This window comes from Coptis chinensis, chromosome 5, assembly GCF_015680905.1.
Source record: "Coptis chinensis isolate HL-2020 chromosome 5, ASM1568090v1, whole genome shotgun sequence".
NCBI classification, from domain to species: Eukaryota; Viridiplantae; Streptophyta; class Magnoliopsida; order Ranunculales; family Ranunculaceae; genus Coptis; species Coptis chinensis.
The window spans coordinates 68,434,499-68,440,264 of NC_141460.1; positions in this window are offsets into that span (position 1 = coordinate 68,434,499).

Sequence of the window (5,766 nt, forward strand, 5' to 3'; positions counted from 1 at the left end):
TGAACTAAACCAAATTGGTCCAAAACTGTTAAATGGTTCAGCCCAAAAATACCAATGGAATTCGGCCCAAGACAAAATCATAGAAACTGGCCCAAGAAACTAAACTAGAATCCGGCCCAACCAAACAAAATAGAATCGGGCCCAACAACAAATGAAACCGGCCCATAGACTAACACTAAAACTGGTCCCAAAACTTAATTAAAATCGGGCCCAAACAATACTAAAAGATTTCGGCCCAATCAACTTAACCTTGCTAAGGCCCAAGGCCCAAGCCCCAACAGTTCATCTCCTTCCTCCAGCAGCCACCACCAAAACCGGCCACCGCCACATCTAATCTCCACTCTTCCAAACCAGATCGAAAATACTCAGGGGAAAAACCCCCACAACATTAACAAAGCCAAAAATCCCAACTCTTAAATCCACCATCTTCTCCAAATCTAGATCTAAAATCGCACCGCCATTAATGCCTTCCTACAGCCCACTCAATACAACCCCGCGGTTTTGCTCCTCATAGAAACCTATACCACTTTAATGAAAACGAAAACCCCCAATGTTAGTAAATCAAAACTCTTCTCAACCTAGATCTACAATTTTCGGCTGCCATTAAAGGTTCTTCCACCTCCACTCGACAGCCCCCAACCATCCCCACTACCACCAAACATTATCAAACAACCCACAACAATATCAAATAATTTAAGCAACGAAAAAAAATCACAAATAAAAACCATCAGTATCACAGTAATGGCGTTCGACGCCATTAAAACCTCCCTCGAGGCTTCACTGCCCCCACTCGACCCTCATCAGTCCACAACCCAACACAAACAATAAGGTTTGAATAAAAATGGGCGATTTACTGCCGGCCGCCATCAACAGTACGGTTTCAAAACAAAGACTGGGCGCTTCCTCGCGACGCCATTAGCGCCTGTTCAGAGCGTGAACAGAGCTACAACAGTTCAAAACAACAACTACAATAGTATTTAAGTTCAAAGCCCACGCCGCCATTAACGCTCTGTCGAGCTTTCGACAGTTTAAGTTCAGAGTATCACAGTTCAACAGTTTAATTACAAATCCGAAATTTAACAAAATTTAATAAAACAAATGGCACGAAGTCCAATACAACAAGATAATGAACAGTATAAAAAAACCGAAATAGTATACACCGATATATGTAAACTACAAATCCGGTGAAATAGCAAAATAGCTACTCACCTTTATTAACAGCTCGACGAATCCTCCTAGCCCGATTCGTCGCGCTCCAACCTCCAGCAAACAAGCTTCAAGCTCTGCCTCCATTTTTAATATTTTATTTTTCTCTGAACCCTATTTTCCAGAACAATGTGTTTATATACTTGGGTCCGAAACCCAAGCCCAACACAGACTCGGGCCCAAAACCAGGCCCATGTGTCCCGAGTCCAAACCAGCGAATTTTGAAAATAAATAATTTAATTAATTAATAAAATAGATAAAAACGTATTTTAAAAATACGGGCGTTACATCGATGATGATCAAATGGACATTATTATCTGGGACGATGTAAAGACTATCCTCATCAAGAGAATTATGAAGGCGACGGTTGTCACAAGGGTTTTTATCACAGAGAGGGTAATGACAAACAGAACCATCATTTAATACGGGAGTATCATCACCGAGAAGGCTACTGTTTTTGTGATTTGACTTAAATGGTTTGCGTACCTGACCCCAAAGGATACGCAACCATTTCATGCTCGGAAAAAGTACACCCATCTTGCTTGAGATATACCTAAAGGAAAAGTAAATGAAAAAAAAAATAGTATAAAGAGAAACTGAAAAACATAATTTATGTTAAACATGCATGATACAACACGAGAGATGGAAGTATCGCACTGAACAAACAATAGATCGAATGCAATATATCATGAAACGAAGTCGAACTTTAGATGCATACATGTCTAAAAATTTATATGATCCACCTCGTCCTCTGAATAAAGGCGTAATAAATGGAGAAGCACCATGACCACATTCGATGCCTCTCCAAATAAAACAACATAAGTGGGTCAGTGGGTGAGACCTCAGCTACCTAAAGCACTAATAGTATACATGGTAAATTGGTAATACGCTTTTAAAGTGAATCTTAGCGACGAAAATACCAACAAATTGTTCAGCTAGACAAAAAGACATTGATACCGTGATATTGTAAAAGCTACTATAGTCGATAGCTTCTTTACTAGCTTATTTAACAGTAATTTTGTCCAGCTCTCCTATACTTATGTCCGTCTATAATTTCTTAAAAAACAAAATGCATGCACGTTCCACGTACATAGAGGGGAATTTGTAGTCTAATTCAAAACGGTTGACGCTCAAACATTATTTAAAATCGTTAAAGTATCAAGATACCTTTGTCTTACATTCAACTACTCGAAAATTGTAGCATATTATATATTTATCTATATTCTCAAATATCACAATACGTACTATAAGGATAAGAGAGGCCTCAAGACAAGATCTACCTAGCTTTGACATACTGACAATAGAGGATTATGTTATAACAATAGTGGCAATAACACACGGATTAGACTGTACTACCTAGTGCACTAACTTTATCTTAATTCTGATGAAGAAGTATCAGTAAGTTTTTACCTCAAGGAAAGAAGGAAGGTTTTGCTTGTACAAGGACGAGTTTGAGGAATCCAATAATTTCGAGTGAGTCGATTGAGAAAGTGGCACATAAACATATGACTTTTATAATGTGCTTAAATAGGACAGAAGCATACATAGAATCGTACTTGGTGTGTTGGATTCCTAAACGTACTTAAAAAACAACAAGTACTTTCGGGGTTATTCAAGTGAAACAACATTGTTCTTTTGGTCCAACTTGTTTCCTACACTGTAGGTTGAGTTGACCTTTAGTCTGGATGGGTTAGACCCTTGGGCCTTTGGTTCTAAAAGTGAATGGCCATAAACACGGACAACCCAAACATATAAAGCCCAAAATCTAATTAGGAAGTGCGAATGGTTGAAAGCTCATTTTAGAACTCAATTTCCAACGCACTGAAATTTCTTAAGGAACACTTGATCGTCATTGTATCAGTAACAACTCCTTTTCCGAAATGTGCCCATCTTATAAAGTCGGCATTCCTGAATTGAACCTTCTATTTGTTGATTGACAGGAAGGAAAACTATTTTTGTTTGGACTCGCATTCCTGAAAATTAGCTTCATATAGGCAAATAGTGGGTTGTAGGACCAATATTTTCAAGCTCTGTCATCAAACTATTGATGCATCTGTCGTAGGCTTGTAGCTATAATGTTCGAAAGAAGGTTTAAAATATTGGAAATAATGAGCAATGGTAATTTTCTATATTTAGTTTATACAAAATGACAGGGATTGTGATTGTCTTGTTTTGTATAGTCCAAGAACGCAAAAAAAAAAGAAAAGAAAAAGAAAAAGAAACTAGGCTTAATTGTGTTTAGCTAACAAAAATAGGCTTTGGGTTTTGCATTTTATATTTAGTTATAAATATGTGCATGACTTGTAATGAAAGGGGAAATGTATTTTGAATGAAGTTATAGCAATTTTATTGAGAATAAGGAGTTCTTCTTAGTGAGACAACTCTTATCTCTCTGGTAGATTCCATAGTGGCAAGTTCTTGTAACACAACTCTTATCCCCTTTTGGTGGATTCCATAGAGTGGCGAGTTTTTTGTTTTCTCTTAAACTTGTACTTGTGTTTACTCTCTAGTACACCATTTTAAACAGTGTCATGATGGACCTATTGAAATGAAGAAACTAAGTTGAATTGGGATCCTGTTTGGAATGTTCTGAAGATTGGGAAGTTGTCTTTGATGAAGTTGAAGAAGAGAGCGATCCTCCTATGTCTCATTTTTATTTACCGTAACAATTTATTATGTTTCTCTTTGATTTTCGCTTATTTGATTTATATTATTTATTTAATTCATTGGGTATTGATTAATATTTATTCATAATGTTCATTATTAGAGTTTCACAACAAGAGATAGTTTAATTGTACCAATAATTCTGTCAACTCAATAAAAGTGGCGGTGGATTTGTTTTTTCTGATGAATTTTTATTTGTTCCTGGGTTTGTTGTTAATCCCTTTTTTCCAGTTGAGTTTTTATATAAGTATTTGAGCTAAAGGAATGATTTTTGTGACTTTTTTAATAGTTTTGGTGGTTTTTGTTGTGATGCAAAGGTTGTTGAGATTTCTATATGGGTTGAATTTTAAGGAATTTGTGGCATTCTTATCGGCATTCAGTTCTCGCACGACGATGACTTAACAAAAAATTGAATGTGAGTTTTTAAGCTCTTTTTTGTTGTGAACATGTTAAATTGTTCTAGTTAGTATTAGTGATTTAGTGATTATAATTAGAGATGATTGAAATGCGACAAAAATAGTAGCAATTAATCAGGTAATACATCTATGTTTGTAAAACATATGTTTTTTTATTTATTATTTTCATGTAATTAAATCAATTTAATTTTTTTAACATAGTTTAGGCTTTTGATAGAAAGTGGTAGTTGAACCATGATCCAGTGTCTAAGTTGTCGATTAATCATGTACGACAAGTGAAGATACAACTTTTAATATTTAGTTTGTTTTTGCATTTTATACCAGATTTTTGACAAGTGAAGTATACAGATTCGATAAGATATCTAAAGACGTCGTTGAAGGGTGTAGAAGTAAAGCATCGCTAGCTCTACAGACATATAAGCACAGGTGCGGAGGTGATGTCTCTCTTGAACAGTGATACAAACAAATTTTTAGCCATTACCTTCCGCACGCCACCGTAAGTAGCTAACACTTGGTTTCATTTGTTGATCTTGTGTTTTGTTTTTTTTAGTAGATATTTAGTTTTAATATATGTGTGGATCTATACTATTTTATCAAATCCATGTGTTGTTGTTGCTGAGTATACTCCAAATGTGATATTAACTGCCAACTTGAATAGGTTTTATTACATTTAGCTATTTGTGTTTGATACACCATTAAATATGAGATGACACTTAATCAGGAGGACACACCATAAATAAGACCGTGCCATATATATGTTGATATTTTGTTACCTGAAATCGACTTTGGTTGTTACTACTTTCTTTTCCTGCATTATTTTGATTATTAAGCGAGGAATCATTAAGATTTAAAGGGATAACTTATAATATATTAATCATTAATTAAGGTTTAGGGAGATAATAACTTATAATATATTACACCGGAAATACTAGTTGATATAAATGTGTTAAAACTCAAAACATGCTATTAAGTCCATCAGGTCTATCAGTCAAATGAAATGCCTAAAAGTAAATATTACATGCGGTATAGATGTTATATATATATATATATTAATTATCGAATATACATATATAATCATTATATTGTTATTTCACTTATTTGTTTACTAACTTGATTGTGAATTTAGAAATGACTCTAAAGTCATTCCTCACATCCTTAAGCATTCGGTTTCAATTGGATCGAAAAAGTATTGTTTGAAGAATCCAATAATGGAGCTAGAAAGGAGCACCCAAAATACGCTTATGAATGCAATGATATATGCCGACTGGACATGTTTTTCTTTTTCCTCTACAATCACAAAAGTGAGTAAACTTTTGTATTTGTAAATAGGTGTTTTGCTATACATAAATCTTGAAAATTTGTTCTTAAATGCTAACTTTTTATAATCCCCAGTGTTTCTACACTATTAGGGATGTGTTTCTCGAAAACATTGCCACTTAATTACTTAATGTTGCACGAGTTTTATGTTTTCAGACTCATC